Source organism: Sciurus carolinensis, chromosome 13, assembly GCF_902686445.1.
Source record: "Sciurus carolinensis chromosome 13, mSciCar1.2, whole genome shotgun sequence".
Taxonomy (NCBI): Eukaryota; Metazoa; Chordata; class Mammalia; order Rodentia; family Sciuridae; genus Sciurus; species Sciurus carolinensis.
In genome coordinates, this window is record NC_062225.1 from 90,318,191 (window position 1) to 90,336,983 (window position 18,793).

Below are 18,793 nucleotides of genomic sequence, written 5' to 3' on the forward strand. Positions count from 1 at the left end.
ATGCACCCCAATACCCCACATCCACGACCTACAACTACATCACACACTCATACCCCAACACCCCATGTGGCCAATCCCACAACACTGCCACACGCACACACCCCATACCCATGGCCACACTCTACAACTGCACCACACGTGCACCATGTCCACACACGACATCACCACCACACATGCACCCCAATACCCCACATCCACAACCTACAACTACATCACACACTCATACCCCAACACTCCATGTGGCCAACCCCACACCACTGCCACACACACACACACACACCCCAATGCCCCACAGCCGCACCCTGCATCACCACCACACATACACCCAACACCCCATGTCCACACACTACATCACCACCACACATGCACCCCAATACCCCACATTCACGACCTACAACTATATCACACACTCTTACCCCAACACCCTATGACCCCAACCCCACACCACTGCCACACACATATACCCCAAAACCCCATGGCCACACCCTATATCACCACACATGCACACCCAGCACCCCATGGCCACACCCCCACATGCACGCCCAGCACCCCATCCTCTCGCCCGCACACCTCTGCACTTGCACGCCCAGCACCCCCATCCTCTCGCCCGCACACCTCTGCACTTGCACGCCCAGCACCCCATGGCCACACCCCCACATGCACGCCCAGCACCCCATGTGCACTCCCCACATGCACGCCCAGCACCCCCGTCCTCTCGCCCGCACACCTCTGCACATGCACGCCCAGCACCCCATGGCCACACCCCCACATGCACGCCCAGCACCCCCGTCCTCTCGCCCGCACACCTCTGCACATGCACGCCCAGCACCCCATGGCCACACCCCCACATGCACGCCCAGCACCCCCGTCCTCTCGCCCGCACACCTCTGCACTTGCACACCCTCCCTCAACAACATGCACACGCAGCTCTCATTCCATCACTAGGGGAGAAGTTGTGTCTCGAGCATGTGTGGATCTTGTGTTGCTGGTGTGGCATGGGTGACCCCGTCAGAGGGGGACCTCAGGGCCACAGATGTCTGCTGACAGAGGGGAGGAGGTTTAAAGAAGGGCCACCCAGGAGAACGATGTCAGCCAATCAAACATGCAGACCTGCCGGGCTTGGCTAGAGGCCACAGAGTCTGGGCGGGGCTGCTGGGGGAACAGGTGCTTTCTGGAAAGGGTCACATGACCCAGGGGAGTGTTGCAGGGGAGAAGCCAGGAAAGCAAGACCTGGATGCCACTCTTCAGCTCCCATTTACCCAGTATAGCCAGGACCAGGGCTTGGGTTGACTTGGGAAAGGGCAGGGTAGACCCCTAAGTGCAAACTGGAAGCATTTGGCAAATACATTTTAGAGGTGAAACAGAAAAGCTGAGACAGAAAATTTAATCCATTACTGATGTCCAGTATCCTCTAAGTGAGGCTAGGATGGGACCCAGGCTGCTTAATTCTAGATCTTAATTCGCTCTTGCTGTAATTTGAATCTGAAATGTCACCAAAGCACTGTGTATTGAAGGCTTGGTCCCAGCCTGTGATACCACGGGGAGAGGGCAGAACCTCTAGGAGGTGGGACTTGGTGGAAGGGAATTAGCTCACTGGAGTGTGTGATGCGGACACTGGCACTGTGTCCCCTTCCTCTCTCTGTTTTCTGCCTGCCATCAGGTGAAAGACCTCTTCTGTAGGCTCCCGCCATGGTGCACTGTGCTGCCACAGGCCCAAAGCAACAGGGCCAAGTGACCAAGGACTGAAACCTCTGATATGAAGAACCCAAAGAAAGCTTTCCTCCTCATGGCTGACTCTCTCAGTTACGGATGGCTGGCTCACAACTCCTACATTGTGTGGGACATGAAGCCTGTCCTCCTTTGGCCAGCTGCCGGAATAACAGATAAAAGGAGGCCAAGCAGAGGCAGGAGAGCTTTCCCGTGAGGCAAACAGGAAGAGTCTGAGGAAGAATCATGAGGGCAGAACAGTGAGTGTTCAGGAAAGATCGCTCTGAGTAGATTTGCTGTATGTGAAATGTGACTAATGATCAGTGGGCAAAGGGAGTGTGTATTGCTCACTTCCCGATACTGGGAGAGGGGCCCCGAATAACCATGACAGGAGAAAGGAAACTGGTGGAGAGGTTTTGTGGAGGTGGATTGATGGATGCACTGCTGGATGGAGCCAGTGCGCACTCAAGGAAAGGATGCTGGGTAAGGGCTGGAGGTGGTCCATGCTAAAGAGTCCAGAGGTGTGGCCTCTTTTTCCCAAGTGGGTCCAGCATTGGCCATGACTGAGTCCTTGGATGGCAAACCCTGTAAGCAACTGGTAGCAACTTAGGAACTGCTCATGGTGGTTTGGGATTCTAGAATTGTAACATTTCTTTGAAGAGATCGAAAGCTCCCCAGTAAACCTTCTCAAGCCACACACAATGTTAACATGATCCTGATCACGACTCATGGGTGGGTTCTGATCGAAGAACTCACAATAACTGACCATGATGTCCTGATGAATTGTGGAATGACCAGCTGTGATTTATCTGGATGACTGTTGCTTCTGACACCTTGTACTTGACATCCATCTTGGTAAGATCAAAACTCAACTTCTGCAGGGCCCAGTGGTGCACACCTGTAATCCCAGCTGCTCCAGAGGCTGAGGCAGGAGGATGGTGAGTTCAAAGCCAGCCTCAGCAAAAAGTAAGGCACCAAGCAACTCAAAGATACATTGTCTCTAAATAAAAAATACCAAATAGGGCTGGGGATGTGGCTCAATGGTCGAGGTCTCCTGAGTTCAACGCCTGCCACACCCCACCCCCCAAAAAAAACTCGACTTCTTAAAAATCCTGCACTTCCCTGCTAGTGGATGACAAATGAACCCTGAACATGGAGAATCTAAAGGCAGTGCTGAGACTGGGTGGAGACGGTTTCCTCTCCCTGCCTGGTCCCCAGGTGCATATCCATATTGGAAAGGAAGGGTCACCCTCCTATGCCAGCCGTGACCTTCCCCACATTTATTTCCTGAGACGTTTGTTTAGAGGGTGGTTGTTTCTGATAGGGTGCTTGGTGTGGACCTCGGGAGGGTACATACGGCCCCCGCCACACTGCTCCTCAGGAGCCTCCTCACCTTGTGTGAGCCACCCGGCCGTCTCCTGGAGTGATCAACAGAACAAAGCCAAAAAGAGAAAAGAAGCACAAGAAGCCTTTGTTCCGCTGCCATCAGCGCATGACTTTTCTTATGTAAAGGGAACATTCCTGGGAAAAGATTCCATTTATTTCAGACAGCAAATGTATGTATTTCTTAAAAGGAAAAAGAAAATAGCCTTACCCACCCAAGCCAACAAGACTACCGCACGAGGTGATTTATAAGGGCATAAATCTAGTTATTCCAATGAGCATGGAAAGTGTGATCTAAGGCGTTATTGCTCTTCAGTTATAAAAGGGCACATACGCTGGCTCTCCTGGGACTGCCTGCGACGAAGATGCATGGCATTGGTTTCTTTGGGTAAGAAACAGATTCCATATATCTCAAGATTTCAAAACAAAAAATGCAAAACTGGCTCATATTTCAGGGTGAAGGCCCTCCGCTGACTAAAGATGCTTCGGTTTTTATTGCAATTGTGGTTCTTGCTCTTTTCATTTTTGTAAACTTTTTCCATCATGAGCTGATGCATGGATGTATTTATAGTTGGGTTTCATTTAACTGTGCTCATTTGTACTGATCTGTGACAGATTTATATGATCCTAGATTCCTGGTGTCACTGCTGCATTATTTATGTTTCTATAAATTAAAGCCATTATTATCAAAGATGGCCCCTGACAATAGGATGTGGTAGTTGGAAATAGCATTTAATATTTTCCTAGCCCTGATGAATCCTCTACGGAGTGCATCCTGATGCCGACTAAGAAATCATTGTCTTTGCTGGAAAAGAGGAGGTCTGAAGTAATAATAATAATAAGTCACTAATGAAAGACGAAAATTCCAGGACTATTTGTAGACACTGGTTTTTAATCTTCCTAATGATAGGCCTGACGATAAATAGATGAGGGAGATAATACATGGCTGATAACACCAACAGCCCTGCTCCTCTCCCTCCCACTGCATGTGATTAGCCTCTAGGACAGATTCACATCATGCGTTTTAAATCTCCCTTTTATCTCTGTATTGGAGTATGATGTCTCTGCTAAGCGATTTTTAAGCAAGGGCTTTGTGACAGATGGGGTACCAGAGAGCCTTTATCTCCCCGGCACCAATGAAACAATCAAACTTAATTGGCGGCTTCAGCATAAAACAGTTTATTTGTGACTCTAGAATACAGCAAATTAATAATCAGGTTCTAAAGATGCGTATAAAGAAGACAGAGATAAAATGGTGGTCCCAGACTGCTTTTTAAAAAATTGCTCCGTAGAACCAACCAGACCTTGAAAGTTGATGGACCAGGCTGGAATCCGGCCCTCCTGCATCCTGGCTGCGTGATCTCGATGGAGTTAGAGCAGCTCAGTGAACTTCAGCTTCTACCTGTGAAATTGGGATGCCACAGACCGGAAGGGGTCTCCACTCACTAAATGAAGCTCCAGAGGATTAAACCACCTGCATCCGCCAGGTGCCCTCCTGCCTATCACAGCAGAGTGCGGGAGCGCTGAGGATGTGGGAGTTGATGATTTGGCAGTGGATCCTGCGAGGTGCAGGAGTGTGGTGTGTGCCATCTTCCGCTAGCCGTCACCTCCCCAGGCGGGAGGGAACCTCTCCCCAGTCTGTACTGGTCCTCTTCCTATTCTGGCTGCGCAGTAAGAGCCATGGTTCATCAACAGTCAGCCGCACTCTCTGGTATAAATGTTTCAACTTCATAAAGAAGGACAAAACCTCATTTTACATGGTTAGTGTTTCTCCAAGGAACTTTCTCAGGCTATTAAAAGAGTTTCAGACCTAATAAGACGTGTGCGCTTAATGCTTCAACTTGCTCTGAGCTGATAAAGCAAGGCGTGATCATGGTTGAGGGACTAGGACTAAGGAGACTCCCAGGGGCAGGAAGTACCTAGAGCTTTGGGCCAGGTGCGGCCACGTCCTACACCCAGTTCCAGGTCTTCTGTGACTTGGCTTTTCCAAACCCTGGTTTCCTTGGGTGTGCAATGAAAGCAGTGATTGTTGCTACTGCCACCTGCTGTCAGGAGGGAATGGATCCCATCCGTGAGTCCCACTCTTCTGGGACTCCCCTCCCCACCCCAGGACACCTCTCCTTAAGAAAGATGGCTCCCGGAATCCCTGAGACCAAAAAGGAAACTGAGTGCACCGTGACAGAAGCTGCTAAGAGGGCGGGAGACTCGGTGCCACAAGCATGTAGCCCACGTGTCTGCCCTTGCCCTGTCCCAGGAACAGTCCCGGACACGGTCACCTCGGTGCTCCATGCTCAGAGCGAAGGGTGATGTAAGGAGAGGAGAAACAAAGGGAGCTGTTAGGAGAGCAGCTAGGAGTGGTTTTGAAATATTCTGGAAGTATGAACTCAGCCACTGAAAAGGAAACTCAGTGTTTTAAAATAATAGAGGGCAGGAGAGATGCCTAGGTGGCCCTGCGGTGCTCTGTCCTCCATGGCTTCTGTTCTGATAAGCTGCAGGAAATTGCCTGAGCTCCACTGTTTTCGAGCTGCAGAGTTGGCCATTGCATTCAGTTAAAACCTGTGTGAAGTGCCACGATTATCTTGGGAAATATTCTCCTGGATGATTGCGCTGCCATCTTCACGTATGAAGTTTATTTTTATCTTACATCCTTTGCAATCTAAGACTTCCCTCCTTCTTGTGTTGTAGGTCAAGATCTGCTAGAGTTTAACCCTCTGGAGGATAAATTAGTATTTAGACAGCAAGGTTGGCAGAAAAGTATGTAAAGATATTGTAGAACTCGCACTAAAGGGAAAATGTTAGAGGTGAGTCACATATATATTAGCTTAATCTTGCTGTTCTGCTATATAGTTTGGTCACTGTATAATGCTTTTGCATGAGAATTTATTCACAAAATTTGATGCGGAATTTGTATTATAAGAATATTCAGGGGCTAAGCATCATGACGCATGCCCTATAATTCAGTGACTCAGGAGGCCAAGGCAGGAATACCACAAGTTCAAAGCCAGCCTCAGCAGCTTAGTGAACTCCTGCCTCAAAAAAAGAAAAAAAAAAAAAAAAAAAAAAAAAACAAAAGGGCTGGGGATGTGGCTTAGAGGTTAAGTGTCCCTGGGTTCAATTCCCCAGTAACAAACAAAACAAAACAAAACAAAACAATATTCAGGACCTTATGGATTCTTGTGGGTTAAGTAGAAATGCAAGAATGTGGATCTAGTAAGGACTTGGGGACAAACTATCTGATTTGTACCTATCTGGATTAAAAATATGACTATCTTGCAAAAACCACAAGATAGTCCACATGAAGTCACTGAGTAGGAAACCGAGAGCTGGTATAGCTGTCAGGGTTTCTTAGCGAGTCTCCCACGCTCTCCGTGACACAAGCTCTGGGCCTCAGTGTTTTTGAGGGGTCCACCCTTGCCCCCCAGGTAACCACTCTCCACAGGAAGCTCTGGGTCTCTTCCTGGGACTATCTGCAGAGAGCACAGAGGCAATCTTCCTTCTCTCCCTGCCCTGATCTGCCTCCGTGTGTCCCTGTCTGGTTCGGGCCCCTGGCATGGCAGCTCCTGCCAGGTGCGGACCTTGGAACTTTGCTCCTGTCAGTACTTAGTCCTTCCAGGGCTTGAAACTTGGCTTGGCTGTCAGCCCATTTGTGCTGCTGTAACAAAACACACCACACCGTACAATTTATAAAGAAGAGAAATGTGTTTTCTCACAGTTCTGGAGGCTGGGAAGTTGAAGGTCCAGATGCTGCAGGTCCAGTGCCTGGCGGGGGTGGGCACACCTGTTCCCAGGATAGCTCCTCAAACACTGTGTCCCCATGTGGTGAAGGCAGAGGGTGGCCGGGACACTGTGAAGGCTGTGACCCTGGTCTTGATCCAGTCATGAGGAAAGAGCCCCATGCCCTGTGCATTTTGTGAAGACCCACCTCCTAATATGCCACCTGAGGTATTAAGTTTCAACAAGGATTTGGGATTCACTCTGGCTTTATTATTATCTGTGTTCTCTCAGAGATCCTAATCTCCCAGCCCCTGGCCTGGGTCTCCTCTAGCACCCAAGGAAAGGGATGTACCCTGAAAAGGAGACAGTTTGATGGATTGAAGTAAAATAAACTTTTATAGTTTCAAAGCTGGCCTCAATTTCCCATCTCTGCCCTTACCTTTTGTTCACAAGGCTTTATTCGACTATTTTTCAAGACTACATAGGATTGAGATAAAAACCTAAAGAAATGTATGACTTTAAGTCTTACATTATGACATTATACAATTATGCATATAGAAATGTTATCTTTGCTTAAGTTTAAAAACACATAATAGTCCCTTCTCCTCAAAGTGGAATTAAATAAAATATAAGAAATTTCTCTTAAGGAGAAATATACCACATAGGTTCCTGAGAGAGTAAGTCTGAGAACAGCCTTGGTGAACCCCGTCTCATCTAGGGAGCCCTGCACAGAGGGGTGGAGCCCGCAGAGATCGGCATGAGCCCCTGGGAGGGCACAAGTGCTGTAAAAGGGCATGTCGTGTGGGGTTGGGGACATGACTTGGTGGCGGAGCACCAGCCTGGCATGCGAGAGGTCCTGGGTTCCACGCCAGCACCCCCACACGACATGTCTGTGTGAAAAAGCTCCCTACCTGGGCTACATTTCATGCTTTCAGTGGGTTTTCAGGGCCACCTATGTCTCTTGAAGTTCACTACTAACGTGGAACAACATACTTGCAGACGAGGGCTCCGAGCCCACAGATGTCATGGGCGAGTTGCTGTCACAGTAGGTACAGGACTCAGGTGCTGTCCTGGCCTGTTGGATGCCCCGCCCTCAGGATGTGTGCTCTGCAGCGGAACATGCTTTGGGAACAAGAACGACCATGAACAGCCACAATCATGCTCTGTCTCCCCACTGTAGTTGGGAACGCTAGGTGGGCGAAGTCCCTTGGAAGTCCCACTTTCTATGGTTCATAAATGAAGACAATCATAACAACCTCATTAAAGGCTGTAAAAAGAGACTGGAACGCTCCGAGTCTTGAGGGAAAGGCCACGTGAGGAAGCCCAGTTCCTCCCGGCCCCTGAGCCTGGCCCTGCAGCCAGTGCAAAGCTCTTCCTCCTACACAAGTCGCTGGTTTCCTGAGGAGCTGGTATTGCTGACTTCGTTAAGGGGAGCAGAGGAAGGATTCTGGCACACAAACACTCTTTAACATGTGTTTTTTCTCCTTATCTTATTGACTCAACATGCAGATATCTCTGCCAGAAATGTCCAATTGCACCTTTGTCTAAAGAAGGTTTTATATTGATCTTAATCTAATTAGCTGGTTTGAACTATGGCTTGTGTCACAATTCCTGTCTTGATCTAATTAGCTGCTGGAGCCCAGGCAGCCTGCATCTGAAATCATAATTGCCCGGTGCAGCAGTCTTTCCTATCGGGGCTGGACGCAGACAGTTCTGAACCCTGCAGACCATCAGCAGCCTAGGCCAGCTCTGCCATATGGACTCGGAATTCTTCTAGAAATGCCGCTGGATTTGAAGTCGGAAATATGCAGAGCTCTGACCTTGGTTCCAACAGGTCTCCCTGTGTGTCCACAAGCAAGTAAGTACCTCAGCTCCCTAAACTTCATTTCCTTCTTTTTGCACTCTAGGCGTGCCCCTGAGGATTAAAGGACAGCAAGCCGGGAGCACAGAGACTGAGTGCTGATTGGTGCCCAGCACTGGGGGCCCAAAATTTCTGATTTCCTGCTCTCTTTATACCCTTTCCCCCAAGATTGGCTGAGAAGACAGATTGTGTCCCCTCTGCATAATTTCCCACTAGGTCATGGTGGTTTCCTCGCGCTCTGCCCCTCCCTTCCAGAGCTCCCTCCCTCTGACTATTCCTTCCTCCTCTTGCATCCCCTTCCTCCCCTCCAAATTCTAGAAGTGTCAGAAAGGCCTCCCGCCCTCCCCTCCGTTCCCCACGCCCCTCCCTCTCCCTGCCTCTTCCTTCGTCTTTTAGATTTGACTGAAGTGAACTCACCAAGCACTCTGAGTGAAGCCTAACAGCACCAGGAGACTCCCGAGGAGGCGAGGAGGGTTACGGCAGCGAGCAGCAACAGCAAGGCCGCACTGGAGTAAAGGTGGAGAGCGTAAGATGCAGATGCGCGGGGGAGCAGGCAGGGCGAGTGCCATCCTCATGGGCCTGTGGCACAGACACAATCAAGACACACAAGTGATCTTTGAAACAATGACACGTTTTGCACACGATGTTGGACACAAATTCAACCGACTTCTGGAATCTTCAGCGCTCAGAGTGTCCTCCAGTCAAACCCAAAGCCCAGCTCGTCCAGGGGGCAGGCCTGCCCTCTGCACAGTGGCTGCTCCTCCACAGTGTGGATGGGGCTCCTGTGCGCCTCTGAGAAGCCTGTCACTGCCAAGTGAGGAGGAGGGCACGTTCTGGGAGTGAGGACCAGGTGCCCCACGCACTGGAAATGCCGCACACACCCTCGTGTTGAGATGCTGTCTCCAGGAGGCGGCAGAATTTGAACAGCTCAGAACCCACCAGGAGGTCGGGCTGAGATGGTGGAGAGAGCACACACAGTTGCCCTCCTTCCAGAACTTTGAAATGACAAAAATGTGATATTTGAAGAGAATGTATTAGCACAGGGACATAAGGAAGAACGGTCATTAGTTGTGGGTTGCCTGGAGGTTTGCAGAACCCCAGGAACTAGAAAACGGGGCTGGCTTCCGACAGGCAGGAGGCAGAAGACCAGGTCCAGAGGGTGCAGCCAGCGCTTGCTGTGTGCCTCCTGTCAATCAAGGCCCCCAGTTCGCCTGAGTCCCTGCCAGCTGTGTTCATTCGCATTTGTCTCCTCTTCATTTCCAACCTCGGCTGGCGCCCAGCTGAAGGCAGTGTGTGCGCCAGTGTTTGCGGAAATAAAGTGAGTAAACACTGCCTATTTGTCCCAGCTGCCTCAAGGTCAGCTCAGCCCTGTCTTCCTGGACATCATTTTGGCAGTGAGATTTCCCTTAGCGTCAGCCAAAGTCTCAGAAAGTCTTGGCTGAGTCTGGACTTTCCTAAGTTTTACCAAAATCCTGTTTTCCTTATATTGGGCTGTTGGAAATTTGGGAGTGATAGGTCACTTAGAATCCAAAAGCAAGAAGAATGCACAGTGTTTGTAGTAGTGGGGTTTGAGCTCACTTTGAAACAGGTATCAATAATCTTCATTTTGCAAAATAATCTGCAATGGTTTCTCAATTCCAGGTGTTTGTTAGTTTGGCAAAATGCAAGGCAAGTATTCAAAAGGCATCCAGTTTATCTGCATTTTTTGAGCAGATAATTGGTAGCTAATGTGCTAGTTATAGGAACAAAATTTAACTACTGGCAAATGAAGACTGATCTGCTTTCCCTACTGCAAACACTGGACATGCTGTTAGGTACTTCAACACCAGACACCCTCATGCCATCTCGGCTGTCCCCAAGCTCAGGTGACCCCTCGACAAATGTGCACTTACACTCCTCTGCAGCCCTCTTCCTTCGTCCAGATTCCACATCAGTTGGTCCTCGGGCTGGCGGCCCCTGCTGGTCATCTGGGAACCATCCCAGATTAGGTCCTCTGCCTTGGTCTCTTCAAACACCAAGTACCGCTCATTCCCTTAGGAAAACACCTCCACTACCAACAGCGGAGCGTCTTTCTCAGAAGGTTTTGAGAGTCAGTTAAATTGTTTCCCCATCTTTCTTCTTGCTCCTTAAATTAATTTCCCAAACCACATTCTGGATAATCTTTCTAAAATGCCAGTGGGATTTAAATTATGTAGTGCTTCCAATGCCTTCAAGTCAGGTCTCTGAGTTTGGCTCTATCTCTTGCTCTAGCCTGTCTCGATTTTTACACTTTAGTTAATATGAATTGTCGTGCTTGCACACGCACGCACACATGCACACACATGTGTCCTGGTATTCTGCTCATGCTCATGTTACTCCCTTTATCAAGCCCAGCTACTCTCCTTTGTTACTATTATAAACTGTTTCCTTCTTCCAGACTCGAATTACTTGTTCTCTCCTCCAGGAAGCCTCCCCTGAAGCAAGAAGAGATAAAACCTGTTAGTCAACTTTCCTTCAGTATGACCAAAGTACCTGAGAAGCACAGCTTAGTGAAGGAAAGGTTTATTTTGGCTCACAACTTCAGGGTCTCAGTCCAGAGTCAGTTGACTCCATTGCTTTGGACCTGAGGTGAGGAGGAAGTCTGCAGCAGAGGAAAGTGCTTGGCTTATGGTAGCTGGGAAGGAGAGAGAGAGAGAGAGAGAGAGAGAGAGAGACAGAGAGAGAGAGAGAGAGAGAGAGAGAGAGAGAGACAAGGAGAGAGAGAGAGAGAGAGAAAGAGAGAGAGAGAGAGAGAGACAAGGAGAGAGAGAGAGAGACAAGGAGAGAGAGACACAGAGAGAGAGAGAGAGAGAGAGACAAGGAGAGAGAGAGAGAGAGAGAGAAAGAGAGAGAGAGAGAGACAAGGAGAGAGAGAGAGAGAGAAAGAGAGAGAGAGAGAGACAAGGAGAGAGAGAGAGAGGGAGAGAGAGAGAGAGAGAGACCAGGGACAAAACAAAGTCCCCAGGGCCACACCCCTAGTGACCAACCTCCTCCAGTCAGGCACACCTGCCTACAGTTTTCAACTCCTCTATAGTCCAAATTATTAATTTATTAAATGGATTAACCCACTGGTGATGTTGGAACCCCTGTGACCTAATCGCTTCCCTAGACCCCACCCCTGGACACTGCTGTGTTGGGGACCAAGTCTCCAGAACATGAGCGTTGGAGGACATTCCAGATCCAACATGTCGGCCCTGCCTGGGATTTCGATGCAGCTCCTTTTTTGTTAACACCTGCCAAGTGAAGACTCACCCCTCCCTCCTCCCTCCCTCCCTCCCTCCCTCCCTCCCTTCCTTCCTTCCTTCCTTCCTTCCTTCCTTCCTTCCTTCCTTCCTTCCTTCCTTCCGTCTTGATGACCTTGTGAATTGCTGGGTAGGATGAACTCTCAGGCCTGGCTTTATTTTGCATATTTTGCAATTTCCAGAACCTATCATATTTCCTAGATGGAAAAGATTCTAAAGACTTTGCTGAACCCACGTCAACTGATACATTTGAAAGAAACGTCCTGCCTGACTGCGTCCTAGTTCTGTAATGATGAGGTTATGAAGCGAAGTGAAATCTTGTCTTATCTCACTTGACCTTCACATGGTTCTGTGACATAGAAGGATGGATTTCTGGTTTGGGGGATGAGGACACAGAATCTAGGAGAAAGTGTGGTATTTTAAACCTACTTTTGCCACACCCCATGAAAGTCCCGGGCAGGTCATCTCTAACCTTCAGAATAATCCCACAAGGTCATTTTCCTCATGCAGTAGAGGAACCTTGCTCAAAGCCACTACCCCCATACATGCCAAGGCTGCACACAGAGCACAGCTCTTCTGACCAGGGCCCTGTTGTCCTTCCTTTCAGCAGCACAGGCCATTTGCTAGATTCCCCTGCTACAAAGCAGAGCAAATTGCATGGGGATAAGCCTTAGCAGGTTCATCCACATGACCACAGCCAGTAAGTTTGATAGAGTTTGTGTTACTTTGTGAGTAATAACCCAAATTAAAGACATGTCATAGCAGATGAGATGCTGACCACCAAGGGGAAAATTGCATCTTTCAAATGATCACACGAGGACCATTTCCCAAGGAATGTAGACACCAGCTCACCAATGTTACGTCGGCCCTTCCCACTGATGGATTCCTCCCACAGGCAATACATAATCTTTCCAGGACATCCGATGATATTTGAAGCATGTGACATGTCATCATGCATATTGCCATTAGTCTCTGAATACCAGGATGGAAAGGCTGCATAATTCCATTAATCAGGTTTTTGCTGGTGTCTGTGGTTTGGTGCCATTTATTATTTGGATAGGGTTAGGCCTGAGCAAAAGAAACCCTTCTCACAGGCACAATGCACCAAGAGCCACACTGTGCCTAGACTTGTTTTAGGAACCAAACAGAAGATTGGAATGGAATCATACCCAAGATCTTCAGAAACTGTTTAGGAGGGGAACCACTAATCCAGGTGACTGCATAGAGAATTACCAATGACAAAGCACATTTCTCAAGTATGTAATGCTTCGCGTAGTAATCCCATGTTCATTGTATGCATTTCGATTCCACGTGGGAGAGACTGAGGAACTTGGCCCTGGTCAGCAAGGCAGCTGGTCCCAGAGGTTGTGTCCACTGCACTTCCCTCTGCTGCTCTGCAGCTCTAGGTCATGCAAGCACACCCATATTTATTCTGTCCCTGGATGCCTGCAGAGTTTTAAAATAGAGGCAGGGCTTAGTTACTATCCACTTTTCAGGTAAAGAAATATAAGCCCTGAAAATGGTTATTTGCCAAAAACACAGAGACACGAGCAACGGAGCCCCCTTGAGAAACTACGGCTCACACCTTGGATGACTTCTACCTGTGGCTTCCACACGGGAACAAAAGACTCACAGATGATCAACTTGCAGGGAGCCTGGAGGAGGAGAGGGTCCTGTACCGAGGGGAGGTGACTGGCCTCTCTGGCCTTGCCAATCTGGAAGCACCAGACAGGCCGCCCTTCTGTTGAGGTCCAAAGCATGTGCACCCCCAGAGCCAGCTCTGGAGTGAGGGTGTCAGCTTCAGGGAGAACTGGGGCCAGGCAGTAACTAAGGGAATCAGAGCTGAAAGAAATGACATGTCCGGTCGTCGTGGCCTACGGCTGGGGAGAAAAGAGACTCCGAATGCCGGATTGCACTGCTCTTTCTAAAGCATGATGCAGCAGAAACGCGTGCCTTCAGTCAGGCCTGGGCGGCCAGCACTAGGAGGACCGGCAACCGCTCCGCTCAGCGAGGACTGCGCCTTCCCTACCCCGCTTCCCGGAGTTGCTTTGGATCCGGGGAAAAGAACTAAACGGCTTCAGAAAGGCAATTTGAAGGAAAAAAATTGATGACACAAATATGAAAATAGACTAAATTTCTTGAAAGCAAGAAAACACAATAGTTTCTTGGGAGAGGTAAGTAACATGGCGTTGAAGAGACGGGTTCAAAGAGACTTCGACTAAGAGTTGTTTTGTAAGTTTTATTTGTAGCTTTTGACGATTACACAAAACACTATTAATTTGGAAAGTTTTATCTTCCCATCAGTGACTATAAGTAACAGTTAAGGATGTTTGAATTTGTTTTGTTTGTTCACCTTTACAGAATTCCACAAAACTGAAAGTCCTTTGAAAAAATTTTGGAGGAAAATTTTGTGCCTACAGGAGAAAAATACAACCTTTGGTTAATCATTGTTCATCTGATTTCTTTTGTACCAATATGATAGTAAGATTCTTTCATAAGCACATACGTGCATGTAACATATGGTTTTATATATATATATGTATATATATGTATACATATATGTATGTATCTATACATATACACACATTCCTATATACACACCAACACATGCACACCTGTTTTTGAATGTGCATGTGTATGTGTGTACTTATACATATGGTTTTATTTTAGAAATATTGATATCATGTTTTTTATACTTCATACTACCAACACATATTCTTCCAACATTATTAAAAAATTTCAAAACCCTTAATAACTGTCATTTCATAGCAGATTTACACGTTGCTACTCTCGTCACCTTACTTCATGCAGATTTTTATGCATTCCTATTATTATTTTCTGTTTTATCTTTTGCCTTTTGAGCTATGTCTTGATTGCTATTATCTTATTTTGTGATTACAAAGATTTAAATATTATTTGAAAGGCTACTTGTAGTAATATTTAGTTATCTCAAAAGTTTAAAGCTATATTCCTGTTATTATTAAGGTTCAGAATTAACTTTTGTTTTGCGTTCCCCGACAATAAGACAAGAATTTGGGAATCTGTTCAAGATCAAGGCAGACCTGGTGTCTGGGGAGGTCTCACTTCCTGGTTCCTGCATGGCGCCTGCCCTCCAGGGGTGGAAGAGCAGGCAGCTCTCCAGGCCTTCTTTAAGAAGGGCGCGAGTCCCATCACCAGGGCCCCAACATTGCACCTGTAGCCTCCCAAAGACCCCTTCCAGACATCACCTTGCTGCCAGTGGTGGCCAGCACTTCCACTTGTGCATTTTATGGGCATGGACGTTCAGATCTTAGCAGTGTCCTCTCGCTTCCTGCTTTGATTTACAGGTTCTACTAATGTAGTCTGGTGTTTTGAACTCCTGTTAATGCTGTTAATTATTTATCTATTATTTATAAAATGAAAAATTAGCTTGGGACAATCACAATTGCTTTTATAATCAGATTCTTAAGATCTTAGATTTACATTTAAGGATTTTCAATATATTTATATACAAGGTAGTAAAAGTCTAATTTACAAAAAGAGATATATACGCACAGTTTTGAATACGCTTTCTCCAAAATATTTTTGACAATAATGGTATGAAATTTTAAAAACAACAGTAATGCCAAATTTTACCAAGCTATGAATGATGGTGTTTAGGAACCAGGATGCCCTGACAAAATGTGTGCTCAGAAAGTGCAGGCCAGCAGCTCTGTGGAGCACAGACTGCTCAGGGAGGAAGGAGCCCAGGCTGCAAGTCACACTCGAGTCAGAGCAGGAGGAAAGACACGGACTCCTGCATTTCACTGACCCAAACTGACTTCCAGCTGGGCATCTCTGTTGGAGCATTTCCAAGAGAGCTATGCATGCAGTTAACAAGCCATCCAGAAGCTCAAGGGCACCTGGGACCTGGGAGGCCCGCTCCTCGCAGCAGCTGTTGTGCACGGTGGTGCACCTGCCTTCCTTCCTCCTCCCAGGAGCTTCTGCAAGCCTGGCCAGAGTCTGGTATGGAGGGAGCAGGAGCAGTTTGAGGGAGACAGGCGCAGGGTGCAGCAGGCCACGGCCCGCCGGGCTCTGGTGACGCTACTCTGCTTTGGTGCAGGCTGTGCCCTTCCTGGCAGGCCTGTCGGGGAGCCAACCTCCAGCTCTTCTGTCTGGGACTCTGGATGCCAGCGTTCAGAGCTCTGTAGGGCATCTGCTCATGGCTTCAGGAGTCCCACATGGTGACCTCATCTGGCCCCTTAGAGCTCAAACATGACTGTGCCCTGCTCTGCCAGTTGACTGGGTGATGGTAACTCCTCCTCAGGTCACCACTGTGGCACGATTAAAATGCAGCTCTTTTCCTTAGAGCTGAGCTGCATTGAGCACCCGCCCCACACAGCTAGTGGAGGTGTGGATTCCTCGAAAGCTTTCTCGAAGAAGGAAGTATCCGTGTTAGCCTGCCCAGGTTGCCATGACAAGACACCAGCCCCTGGGCAGCTTCAACAAAAGATACTTATTTTCTTTCTGTTTTGGGGGCTGGAAGTCAAAGATCAAGGAGGGGCAGGGTTGGTGTCCTCTGAGTCCTCTCTTCTGGCTCGAGGGTGGCAGTTTCCTCCCGTGCCCTCCTGTGGCCTCCTTCTCTGTGTGTCTGGTTCCTGACTTCCTCTTCTCGACCCGTCATGCTGGGTCAGGGCTCACCCACATGACTTCATTCACCCTGATTACCTGGTGTTAAGTACAGTCACACTCGGAGGCTCTGGGGGCTACCACCTACGTATGGGGGATCCAGTGCAGCCCACCACAGTAACCATCAAAGCTTTCAAGCTATTCCTTCCTTCTGGGAACTCACTATAGGGATGAACCTAAGTTTAGACAAAGCTTCAGGCACAAAGATGTTAGTAAAAATACTACTTAATTACTGTAACTGAAGGTTTCCTAGCATTCCAGTGGTGCTACCTGCTCAAGAAAATAGTGAGTGTTAGGAGTTCCCTTTGGATGAGGAAGACAAGGACACGCAAAGGACATCGCACCGGGAAGGGCAAGGTAGGCAGAGCCGACCTGCGCAGAGGCCGAGGGACATGGGTGCTCTGGCAGTGTACCTTCGGGAGGATCAGGAGGTCGCTCTGCAGTCATGCTGTGCAGTGTCCTGCCTAGACTCACCCTACGCTCTTCAGGAAATGAAAGTCCTTGCTATGCTTCGGGCCATGCTAAGTGACCATGAGCTGAAGTTGGTCCCCAAGTGACTCAGCCTCTTGAAGTCTAATTAGTGCTGAGCACAGATGAAAGAGAGGGTAATTGCCCAACACAGGCCTCCATTCAGAGAGATGGTCCACCATGCCACATGCACTTGAAACATTTATTTATTTTAAAAGATATTTAGAAAGCATCCAAAATTTAGTTCTCTTTGTTGAAAAATCAGATTTGTAGGAAGTCAATTTTGTGGTTGTGTCTCATATTGTTCTGAATGAGGTGAGGTGCCATAAAAATGATTTAATAAAAATATTAACATTAAAATGTAAACATAACCAGAATGTCTTCATTAAACTAATATGTGAAAAGTGAGAAAAAAATGTTTAGAAAATAATCAGTATATCAGAAAATAGTATACATTGGAAATAAAAGAAAATAAAGACCAATCTTTTCCTTTCAGTGATGAAATGCTTATGATTTCTTCTACTCCTGCTTTTTCATATCTATATGTTAATTTTTTTCTGTTGTGTCTTATTCTTTGACAATAACAACCGTGTTACATATACCTCATTCAGCTCTGAACTGCAATCAGAAGTGTTTAATTGAATTTGACCCACTGCTTGAGCTTACGCCAAAACTCAGAGACCGGATGGTTGTGGTCCTAAACCAGGGCGCTCCAAAGTCATGAGAAAACCAGACCTGGAAACAGTTCATGTGGAGGGCAGGGCTGTTTGGAAAAAACAGGTTAAAAAAACAAACAAACAAAATCATGTTAAACAGAGAGAACAAACACCATCATGTGGACGTATTAAGGAAGAATCTAGATCTAGACACCAGAAGAGCCAGGAGGAGGATTCCAGAGGGGGCGGTGGTCTGGGACATGAAAAAGCAAATTGTTCTGGATACAAGGACAACTGGGAGAGGGCATTCTAAACACGTCGTGCCGAGCGGTGGCCTGGAGCACGTGTGTCTAAGGGTGGTAGATAAACCCCTCCCAGTACTGACCCTCTTCTCTGGGAGCATGGTTTCCTGTTGTGGCAGCTGACTGGCGTACCCCTTGTCTGCCTGTTACTATGAACTTGCTAAGGAATAGGACAATGCACCCTGTCCCTGGTACCCTGTCCCTTCCCAACAAGGCCAGGAGTTCTGGCACAGATTAGCTTTCTAGTGTGTTCAGTGAATAAATTAATAGAATCAAAGAAAATTTAATCATGGCTCTGCCATGCATGGGTACTGTGAACCTGGAAGTCCTTAGTATATTCCAGAATTCTGCTCTGGTCATCCATGCCACAGAGATAATAGCAATACCTTTACGTGTTGTAATTTTGAACACGAAATTAATAGTCCTTTTTAAAAACACAAAGGATACTCATAATCATGGAAAGGGTTTTTATTTTTTCTCTTTCTCAGCTTGGTTTGATCTTTTAAAAAAAGGCTTCCAGAACCTAATGATTTTCATCTTCAACTGACAATATACATGAGAACCTGTCAATAGAATTGAAGGTCATTTTATACCCTTGGAAATATTAATAATATATTCCTCACAAAGAAGCGTTTTCTTAGATAAAATGGCAAATGGTGTTTGAAAGCAGAAAGATCAAGAAAATGAAAGGACCAACCAGCAATTACTATACCATAGCCCCTGCGAGTGAGTGAATCCTGAGGTGTGCCCACCTGGAAGCCCACAGCTCAGTTCCTGTGTTGAAATCCTGTGCTC